Source organism: Bos taurus, chromosome 2 (assembly GCF_002263795.3).
Source record: "Bos taurus isolate L1 Dominette 01449 registration number 42190680 breed Hereford chromosome 2, ARS-UCD2.0, whole genome shotgun sequence".
NCBI lineage: Eukaryota > Metazoa > Chordata > Mammalia > Artiodactyla > Bovidae > Bos > Bos taurus.
Window position 1 is genome coordinate 48470087 of NC_037329.1, and position 11890 is coordinate 48481976.

At 40.1% G+C, this 11890-nt stretch overlaps 1 long non-coding RNA gene across 1 annotated transcript; it reads right to left on the reverse strand.

The window, feature by feature from the left end:
* Window positions 1-1351: 1351 nt before the first annotated feature.
* Window positions 1352-9301, reverse strand: LOC132343010 (uncharacterized). Its single transcript, XR_009491644.1, has 3 exons — window positions 8924-9301; window positions 7344-7521; window positions 1352-1432 (listed from the first exon to the last, which is right to left on the reverse strand). It is a non-coding gene; the product is annotated as an uncharacterized lncRNA (long non-coding RNA).
* Between the last annotated feature and the right edge of the window lie 2589 nt (window positions 9302-11890).

The following is an 11890-nucleotide window of genomic DNA, read 5'->3' on the forward strand; positions in this document are numbered from 1 at the left end:
GGGAAGAGCCTCTGCAAAAGGAAATGGTAACCCCTTCCGGTATTTTCGCCTGGGAAATCCCATGGACAGAGGAGGTTGTCAGGCTACAGTACATGGGGTTGCAAAGGGTTGGACACGACTGAGCATGCACACACAAAGCATAAGTGAGGATCTAACCCCCTTTTTCTCCAAGTCTTCTTTCATTTCTGGAGAGAACTTACATTCCACCAGTTAAGCAAACCAAAGCAAGTCATTTTTGATTTTCCTCTTCGTCTCACTCCCAACAGCCAATTCATCAGCAGGCCTACCAGCTCTACCTTTAGATTATATCCTGAAACCTACCAATTCTGATGATTCCTGTTGCTGTTACCACTTCTATGGCTGCTGCTTCTGCTACCTCAACCCGATCCAACATCATTACCCACACGACTGCAATAGCCTCCGGTTCCCAATCTTGTCTCCTTCCAGTTTATTTTTCACAAAACATTCAGAAAAATCTTTTAACAAACTGGATCATGTCATTTCTCTATTAAAAGTATCCAAGTTCTTTCTATTATACTTAACAAATTCCCAAACCCTAGGTTTGGCTTCCATGATCTGATCGCTGTATAGCTTTGTGATTTCATCTCCTGCTATCCCTCCACCACGCACTCTCCTGTAGTTTCCAAACTAGCATTCTTGCTATTCTTTGAGCACAATACTCTCGTCTCAGAACCTCTGCACTGGCTGTTTCTTTGGTTAGAGTGCTCTTCCCCAGATTACTGCATGCTGTGCTTCCTCTTCCATTTTGGCCTCAAGCATCACCTCCTCAGAGAGACCAGTCTATCTGAAGTATCTCCATGTCACCTTCTATGCCTTTATCTTGCTTTATTTCTCTTTATAACATCTGTTGTTTCCTGAATAATATTACATATTTATTTGATTATATTTCATTTCTCCCCACTTGTTGTATTTCCAAGAGGTCAGAGTTTTGTCTTTGCTCATAGAAATATCTCCAGCACCTGGAATAATTCTTGGCACATAGTAGGCACTCAATAAATATTTGTTGAGTGGATTATGGGTAATTACATATTTCAAAAAGCTCAGACCAAGTTCCAAGGTACCAAGTATGATATACTTTACCCCCAAATTTAACTGCAACCCCATCCTTCCCTTTCTCCTTCTTTCCTTTCATAATTTTTTATTTCAAGAATATAGTATACTTACTTTATTTTAAGCCATAGCACATTATTGAGACATATGCTTTTAAGCTATGGTATATTGTTGAGATACAAAGTTTTTTTCTTTAATATTGAATAAATCTTTCCAATATTTCAGATTTGTGGTGAGGAGAGCCAGGAACATGTTTTGGAAGGAATTTGGAAAAGAGAAAATCAGTGTTATTTTCAGTTCCACCACTGGTCAAAGTCACAACTGTGGCCAATTTATCTCAGATCTCAGAACATTTTAGTATCTGTAAAAAGAAGTTATTAACAACATAAATTTTAAAAAGATCAACTCTTATTGAGTGCTTATTTTGTTCAATACGTAATAGTACCTATGAGGTAGATACCATTATTGTGCTTGTTTTAAAGATGAATCACAGCAAGTTATATTCTTCCAAGTGTCTCATGGCTAGTAAGTAGTGAAGCCAGGCTATCTGTTAGACCAAAGCCTGGATAGTTGCAGAAATGTTCTGAAAACTACTGCAACAATTCCTATTTTTCACTTCTGCCTCTTGCACTTTTATACCAGTGTCGGGGTACAGTGTGTGTTCTCACACGGATCAGAGAACCACTCACCATGTGCTCCAGTTTCATTGTAAAATGTTGGCAGGAAGTTGAAATAACCCATGGAGAAGTGTGCTTGATCTAAAGATTCTTGGTTGCCAAGAGATTCTCATTGCTTATTAGACTGGGAACATTTTGGCTTATTCATCTCTGTATCCATAGCACTCGGAATAGGACCCAGTATGTAACAGGTATTCAATTAATGTCGGGCAAATGAATAAATGAATGACCTGACTATAATGCCAGTGAAGCTAATGATTCATTAACCACAAATCATTCATTCAACATATATTTATTAAGAGTTTAGAGCATAAACTCACCTAATAGTCCACATTTCAGGTCATTTCAATTTTAGCAGAGAGTACAAGGTTCTTGAGCAAACCACTCACTCTCTGACTCCATAGTTCCTTTGATTCTCAGATGGAACCACCACATTAAGTCTGCTATCTCAAGCCTGTTTTTAACTAGAGACTTTTTTAAAGGAATTGATCCAAGAGTTCACAGTTTATGCTTTCTACCACCTCCTACCCTCTGTGGTATCCAGGCTATTGTTTTTCTTCAGTGCCCAATTCCAGTAGCCAAGTGAGTCCTTATCTAACTAGGTCACCTTGATAGTTTGCTTGATATAGCAGTTGCTGTAGGATATATCTGACTTTAGACCCTTTTCTGGGTTACTAGAGTCCTGCCTCTGGCTGAATACTTGATCTTAGGTAGCAGACCTAACCAACTCTTTTCCCAGACCTGTGCTTGTTGCCTACTGCTCGACTCCTTAAAACTTGCCATGATCCCAAGTTTCCCTCTTTCCTGCCATGTCGGTATGGCAGACCTCCAGGTCTTGCCACCTCTGGTTTGGTTTGCCAGTCAATTTCCGACTGACTCCCTATTTGACCACTTATATTGGGGTAGAAGGAATGAAAAGTCTACTTGCATCCTTTTTTTTTTTTTAACCTGATGATGATGCCAGGTGGAAAAATCATGGAGTTGACTTTTTTCTCCTCTGTCCAATTCACAAACACCATGGACATTGTTGCTGTTGTTTAGTCACCAAGTCGTGTCTGACTCTTTTGTGACCCCCATGGACTGTAGCCCACCAGGCTCCTCTGTTCATGGGACTTCCCAAGAAAAAATACTGGAGTGGGTTGCCATTTCCCGCTTCTGTGGGTCTTCTTGACCCAGGGGTCAAACCTGCGTCTCCTGAATTGGCAGTCAGATTCTTTACCACTGAGCCACCGGGGAAGCCCGGTAAGTGCTCTGAAAGCTGTAGGTTGATTTCTGCCTGTGTTGAATTCTATATTTTTGATGTCCCAAGTTCATTCTCCTCTCATCATTTAGAGGTCCCATGTGAGTTAGTTGTCTCTTCCCAACAAGACAGCAGGATTTTTATGAATGGATATCTCAAGTCTTCTTATTCTTATATCAGTTCCAATCAGTATGAACTGACCAGTTTTGAACACTTACACTGTGGTATGTGCTTGGTTCACATTAACTTAGTCATTAGAACAATCTAATAAGGAAGGTGTGAATATTTCTATATCACTGGAGAAGAAACAGAATGTGATGGGGTTGCGATTTGAATCCATGGGTGTTCAGTTCCAAATGTCTTCAACAACAAAATGCAGTACTGGGTTCAATCAATAAATAATCTTTGTCTTTGACTTTAGGCAACTATTTAAAAAAAATTATTCTTTCTCACTTTCATCAGGATAGTTATTATCAAAAAGCCAGAAAATAACAAGTATTGGTGAGAATACTGACATATTAGAAGCTGGGTGCACTGCTGGTGCAGCGTTAAATGATGCAGCCACTGCAGAAAACATTATGGTGGCTCCCCCCCAAAATTTAAAATACAATTACCATATCATCCAGCAAGTCCACTTCTGGGTATATACACCCAAAAACTGAAAATAGGGTCTCAAAGAGATATGTGTACCTGTGTTACCTGTGTTTATAGCAGTATTATTCACAACAGCTAAAATTTGGAAACAGCCCAAGAGACCACTGAGGGATACACAGATAAGGAAAATGTGGTATATATCTGCAATGGAGTTTTATTTAGCCTTAAAATGGAAGGGAATTCTAACACACATTTTAGAACCTTGAGGATATTATGCTAAGTAAAATAAAGAAAGTGAAAGTGAAGTCGCTCAGTCATGTCCGACTCTTTTCGACCCCATGTACTGTAGCTCACCAGGCTTCTCCATCCATGGAAGTTTCTAGGCAAGAGTACTGGAGTGGGTTGCCATTTCTTTCTCCAGGGATCTTCCCGATCCAGGGATTGAACCTGAGTCTCCTGCATTGCGGGCATACGCTTTACTGTCTGAGCCACCGGGGAATCCCATAAGTAAAATAAGGTGGTCATAAAAATATTGTATGATACCATGTACATGAGATATCTAGAGTAAGTAAAATTCATAGAAACAGTTAGTATAATGGTAGCTGATAGGGGCTGAGAGGAGAGGGAAAGGGAAGTTGTTTTTAATAGGTTTCAGTTTTGCAAGGTGGATAAGCTCTGGAAATCTGTTATAAAACAATGTGAATATTCTTAACAACATTGAACTTTACACTTTAAAAATAGTTAATATGGTAAATTTTATGTATTTGTATTTTACCAGAATTTAAAAAAGGAATTCTTAGAGGGTAGACTGAAATACTATACAAGTATTGTGCTATGTCCAACAATACATACTCAATATGTACATGTAATTTTTCTATTAAAGAAAGTAGTTCTAATAATGACAATAGTCAAATTCTTACACAATGCAATTATTTTAAATTTTAGACTTAAATTTTTACCATATTAAAAAATGCATATGGGCAATTTTTACACTGGTGAAAGCTCAAGCCAACATGTCACGTCTCTAAAATTCAGATGGTATTTTCCTTGAGGACACATAAACATATATTGTGTGATGCAGACACACAGCTACACCACACAAACTCTGATTCTTTAACTTATTCTAAAAATGTGTACTATTTAATGAGTCAGTACTTTCAGTATGTGACAAATGTGGCCTGTTTATACTTTCCTTCCGTATATCTAAAATATTTTACATCAGATCAGATCAGATCAGATCAGTTGCTCAGTCGTGTCCGACTCTTTGCGACCCCAGGAATCGCAGCATGCCAGGCCTCCCTGTCCAGCACCAACTCCCGGAGTTCACTGAGACTCACGTCCATCGAGTTGGTGATGCCATCCAGCCATCTCATCCTCTGTCGTCCCCTTCTCCTCTTGCCCCCAATCCCTCCCAGCATCAGAGTCTTTTCCAATGAGTCAACTCTTTGCATGAGGTGGCCAAAGTACTGGAGTTTCAGCTTTAGCATCATTCCTGCCAAAGAAATCCCAGGGCTGATCTCCTTCATAATGAACTGGTTGGATCTCCTTGCAGTCCAAGGGACTCTCAAGAGTCTTCTCCAACACCACAGTTCAAAAGCATCAATTCTTTGGCACTCAGCCTTCTTCACAGTCCAACTCTCACATCCATACACGACCACAGGAAAAACCATAGCCTTGACTAGACGAAACTTTGTTGGCAAGGTAATGTTTCTGCTTTTGAATATGCTATCTAGGTTGGTCATAACTTTCCTTCCAAGGAGTAAGCGTCTTTTAATTTCATGGCTGCAGTCACCATCTGCAGTGATTTTGGAGCCCGCCAAAATAAAGTCTGACACTGTTTCCACTCTTTCCCCATCTATTTCCCATGAAGTGATGGGACCAGATGCCATGATCTTCGTTTTCTGAATGTTGAGCTTTAAGCCAACTTTTTCACTCTCCACTTTCACTTTCATCAAGAGGCTTTTGAGTTCCTCTTCACTTTCGGCCATAAGGGTGGTGTCATCTGCATATCTGAGGTTATTGATATTTCTTCCAGTAATCTTGATTCCAGCTTGTGTTTCTTCCAGTCCAGCATTTCTCATGATGTACTCTGCATAGAAGTTAAATAAACAGGGTGACAATATACAGCCTTGATGAACTCCTTTTCCTGTTTGGAACCAGTCTGTTGTTTCATGTCCAGTTCTGACTGTTGCTTCCTGACCTGCATATAGGTTTCTCAAGAGGCAGGTCAGGTGGTCTGGTATTCCCATCTCTTTCAGGATTTCCCACAGTTTATTGTGATCCACACAGTCAAAGGCTTTGGCATAGTCAATAAAGCAGAAATAGATGTTTTTCTGGAACTCTCTTGCTTTTTCCATGATCCAGCAGATGTTAGCAATTTGGTCTCTGGTTCCTCTGCCTTTTCTAAAACCAGCTTGAACATCAGGAAGTTCACGGTTCACATATTGCTGAAGCCTGGCTTGGAGAATTTTGATCATTACTTTACTAGTGTGTGAGATGAGTGCAATTGTGCAGTAGTTTGAGCTTTCTTTGGCATTGCCTTTCTTTGGGATTGGAATGAAAACTGACCTTTTCCAGTCCTTACCATATATTTCATTGCATTTGAAAATAATAGTCTTATGTAATATATGAAAAAATTGAAAAAGAAAACTACCTTGTGAGTGAGAAAATACCTTCAATGTCATAGCTTTCTGGTATATTGAGAGATAATCCCATTGTGTGTCATTTTTATTAATAAAAGTTCATATTGACTTAGAATTTATAATATCATATGTATTGTTTCTAATTCTTAAAATGCCAAAAAGTCTGAAGTGTTTCAGTTTCTCTAGCACAAATAGATGCCCATGGATTTGACAGGAAACTGGGAAGTTTCGCTGCTCAAAGATATTGGCCTACTGTGGATATCTGAAATGCACCAATAATGATGCATTGCTTTCTGTTAAGCTTTCCTCTAATTTAGTGGCTCTTTTCTAAATTGCAGATATTCCAGGAAGGAGTAATATACTAAGTAACTCACACCCTATTATGAAATAATTGATCATGTCTTTTCTCTGGGAGGAGGAGTTACAGGGGAAGTCCCGATGCAGGACTTGGGAAAGAAAACTGGCTAAGGAAGGTTCCGATCAGGTAAAGACTGCAAAGATTTTCTCTTCTACCTGAACAGAGAACCAAGTTCCTTGTCCTTTTTTAAAATGAATTTCTCAAATGCAAGTTTAAGCCTTGTGGATACAAGCAAAGTGAAATGGAAATCTGGGACAATTACCTCAATTATTTCATTTTTAAAACCCTTCATTAAGGCTAAACAGGGATTTTTGGCTTAAATTATTCAACTGGACTAACTACATTAAAATTATCTAAAATTGCCTTGCTCTCTATTTCACCTTATCTTTTTAGAGAGACAGACCTTAGGCTGTGTCTGCTTTACCCTGTATGGATTGATTTGGGGCCAAAAAATTCAATTAATTCTATTCACAAAGGGCCTTCATGGAATAGAGCAAATGGAAAAATGAATGCTTCTGGTTTCTGGCTGCCCCATTCTGCTCTCAAGCCTGGGAGGGTCCGAGCCTGACGTATTTAATGCTCCCAGTTCTGCTGGTTCACTGTGGATCTGCATGGGTGTAAGCTTGGCACATTATTTTAAACATATGATCTTCAAAGACTGTTTTGCTTTGGGACAATCAGCAGAGCCAGTTCATTGTTCTAGAAGCAAAGAAAGCACACTGAGGCAATGTGTTGCTAGCTTACATCTACTGTATGCTTACCATGCATCGGGAATTTATTATCTCATGAATCTGAAGGTTATTGCCAAGTGGCGCAGCAGCTTCAACTCTGTGCAACTTGGCTCTTCAGCCATGGCTCAAGTGCAGGTCAATGCTGAAAGGCCGGGAGTATGGGCTCCAGACTTGGGGTTTACATAACCATATGTGCCTCAGTTTCTCTCTGTAAAACAAGAGTAAAACACTTCCTGTCTCACAGTGTTGTTGGGAGGATAGAGAGTGAAAAAAGTAAAACACTTAAAAGAGTGTCTGTGCATAGTAAATTACTTAATAAATATTTCCTATTATTATTAATGTCATTATTACTATAGTCCCTGTAGTTAATGTAAGCAACACTTCCCAAAGGGATTGAGCGGAAATTCCTGTATTTGTCACTAAATTTACCCCTACCCCCATAATTTATTCCCCCTTGCACCACTCCCATTCACCCACCATTATACATTCTCAAAGATTAAGGTTAGCTTTGGAACAGAAAATTTAGGCAGAGTTATAAATCAAGATCAAATGAATTATTTTGGTCCATGGGACACTCACATGCTTATTTCTTATCTTTTTACTTAAAAATCTATCCTAAACGTCATCACAATGATGGGATTTGTGTAGCACTTTATGGTGTTAGCATATTTTTATACTCATTATCTTATCTGATGTAACATCACTCTGTAAAGATTGTGCAGGTGTGACTTCCTTCAACAGAAATTATGTCAGAGAAGTCAAATCTTTTGCAGAAATACTCCCCACTGGTGGGGTTGAGGGGATGCTCCGACTGTAGAACCTGGGGCAGTAGAAGTTGAGGGAAGAAGCAAGAAAAATATTTGGTATTAGCCTAGGAGTCTTAAGCTATTGGGATTGTCGATATCAGGCCTAAATCCAAGGGCAAGCGTGAAGGGATTCTCAGAAAGGAAAAAGAGAGAGGGGACAAAAAGTTTAGGAAAGCAGAAAAGGGAAAGAAAAAGCAAGCCAGCAAGAGGTGGAGAGATGGAGCAGAATGCAGGGTTGCTGACAGCAGTTTCTCCCAAGTTGCTGTCTGCTTACACCCAAAAATGGAGGTTCCTCAACAACAGGGTCTTTATCTAGGTCCTTAATTTCTCCTCCTGGCACTTAGTGTAGTATTGTTGAGTGCTTAATGAATTGTTCTCTCCGGTGCAGAGGGCTTCCACTACAGCAGCCTCTGTGAGCTTAAATGATGGGAAATGGTTCATTTGTCCCATTGAGAAGAAAGGAAGACCTCCTATGAAGTCAAGGAATTGGATGAAAAAGATGGGTATTCTCTGGGGTAGTTGAAATTAGAGCTCTGCGGTCTGGAAAATAAACTGTGCTTCAGTGCAGATACATTTATGGAAACATCAATAAACACTGTGATTAAACTGTAGATAGAATTCCATCAGAGAGAACAATTCAAATAGTATACAAAGTTATTTTAAACCCTAAACTCCTATTCGTATTTTCAGGTAAAAATTACATTTTAATCAACCAGATGGGTTATTTAGATGATTTTGTTAAATTCAAATTACATGAAAGTAAAAATTTAGTGTCACAGGTTACAAAAAATTTACTTTTCCTACCTTTTCTTTGGTGTGCACTTGGCAAATAACAGCTTGTTAACATTGAAAGTTTTGGTGGAGGCAGAGACTGTTTCATTCAAGAAGTAATTATTAGGTAGCTATTATGTGGTGAGCATGAGGCTTATATTGGGGGTGTCCTGCCAGAGTTTTTGCTCCTGAGGAGATTAAAATCTTTTGGAATTAGAACACAGTGTGACCACGACAAAGGCTCCTAGAGATACAAGCGCAAAGGACTGTGGGAGCTCACTGGAGGGACAGTTAGGAGAATCAGCTTGATCTGTGCTCTAGTTCTCTACCTGGTAAAAGAGTTGGTGATGGTGATGAGCCATTCTCTGTAGAGAGCTGCACATGTGCAAAAATATAGAGATGGGAATATTCAGGAGTTGAGGATGCCGGCTGGAGTGTAGAAGGGGACTGGAAAAAGAGACAAGAATAGGAAAAGTTCAAAGTTTATTTGGAATGCCATGGGGGCACCATTTGAGGAATTTAAGCATTTTGTTAGTGCTGGGGGCAGAAGGAGGGGCCAAAAGAAACAGCAGAAATGAGACAAGGAAGAGTGTGCTTAGATACAATGAGATGATAAACTCTGCATTTTAAATAAAGCCCTCTGGGCTGCCAGGGGTGGAATGGGTTGGGAGAGAATGAGTGTGACTAAATGCAGTTGGGGATGAATGAAAGTGAAAGTGAAGGCGAAGTTGCTCAGTCGCGTCCCACTCTTTGGGATCCCATGGACTGTAGTCTACCAGGCTTCTCTGTCCATGGGATTTTCCAGGCAAGAGTACTGGAGTGGGTTGCCATTTCCTTCTCCAGGGAATCTTCCTGACCCAGAGATTGAACCCAGGTCTCCTGCATTGCAGGCAGACACTTTACCCTCTGAACCACCAGGGAATATTGGGGATGAATGAGGAGGCTAAATAAGAGACCATGGCAGTAATGGAGAGAAAGGGGCAAGTTTAAGCAACACGAAAGTGGAAGAGTTATTGGAACTTGGTGAGTGAGAAGGAAGAGTCTAGAAGACACAGGTTTTAGGTTGAGGATCCAGTACTTTCTTTTAAGAGATGGTGTAAAAGGGAAGATGATTTAAGATTGCTGAACTGGGGGAAGAATTGTTGAAATTAGCATTGTCTGGAATGGTAAGCATCTTGGTTTCCTGGCTCTGTCTTCTGGTAACTTCTCTAAAACATTGTTTTTTTATTGTTCTGCCCTATCTTCCCTTTCTTTCTGTCTGTGACTCCCTCTTACTCTATCTCACTGCAGTTTTCTTTCATCCTCACCTGGCCTGCTAATGCTTGTTTCCTGATTCTCCTGTTTGCTTCCTCCAATCCACCCCTACTGAAACTCAGCAAACACACACACTTACAACAGAGAGAACAAATACTGAACCAACATTTTTGTTAAATAGCTTAACTGCTTTGTGGAGAGGGATTTGTCAATGCATCTGTTCTAAAGAATTTTCTTTTAATAGATAATTTTGTGTGTGTGGAAACCAGATCAGCAAAGCACTGTTACTATGGCCTATCCACAGAGACCTGGAAATTGCTATACTAAGCGGAACTGATTAAAAGGTATTTTACTTGTTTGGAATAAAACTCACAATCTGTTCTTGAAAATTGTTGCTACTACTTGGCCGGGGGTAATCGAGGACAGGACTATACCGTTTGTTATATTCTAGGGCTGTGACTTGTGATTTTTTGTCTATAGACAACAGACTCCCTCCACAATCAGATAAATGCTACATGTGAACACTGAAGGGGACCCATTCAGAAAAGAGGGAACCATGGAACAGGGAGCACCAAAGTTGATTATCAGTGGAAATAGGGATACCACCAGATACAGAGCTATGACACAGGTTGGGCAGATCCACCATAGAGAAACATAGTGTTTCTTAAGCATACCCTTCTGTGATATTGTGTAAGGGTCTTGCTTACAAATCCAAGTAAATCTGACCATTGGATCATCTGGATGTGTGAGTTCTGATGATGTCTGACCCACTGAGTGAATGCTACCCTGCCATAGGAAAACAAAGGAGTAAGGGGAATCTGACAGCCTTTCACAGTGGAAAGAGGCAAAGTCTGCCTGGTCTTTACCCAGAACATGGACACACACCTTAGAGGTACTATGGTAGATAACTAAACTTCATCCATCCAGGCACCCTGACACAGGCAATTTAAGGGCAGGGATTCTACCAGATAGGGGCCAGCTTGTTCATGCCTCCATTATTCACGTCCCAGTAGGGTGACTTTGAGTAAATTACTTAAACTCTTCAATTGAGTAAATTATTTAAACTCTCCAAACCTCATTTTTCTCTCTGTAGATGGAGAATGACATTATACACCACGTTGGGTTGGGGTGAAAAGTAACTGAACTACTGTGCTTAGTCTGTTGCCTGGCATGTAATGAAAGTTCAATAAATAACTGGTGCTGTCAGTGGCTATCTGATGGTCAGATGCAATTGGAACTAGAGAATTCCAACAAAGGGCTCTGTAAAATAAAGATGTTTTCATGTCATGGCATTAAGAAACTGGTCTTTGGGGATCTGGTTACAGTGGACTTGCTACAAGAAATAACCCTATACTACAAAAACATTCTTTGGCTTCCCAAGGTGGCACAGAATCTGTCTGTCAATGCAGGAGATGCAAGAGGCACGGGTTCGATCCTTGAGTTGGGAAGATCCCCAGGAGTAGGAAATAGCAGCCTGCTCCAGGATTCTTGCCTGGAATTCCATGGACAGAGAAGCCTGGTGGGCCATAGTCCATGGGGTTGCAAAGAGTTGGACACGACTGAGCACACAACTCATAAAAGCGTCCTTGGGGTTTGTAAAAGTTTTATTTTCCTTTCACTCACTGTCACCATAATCAACAGTATTCTATAAACTGCTGTCATTTAAAATCACTTTTAGTCTCTAGCCCTGATAACTCTTCACCCAAAACCAATTACCAGCTTGCATAAGGAGTTTCCATGGTGGCT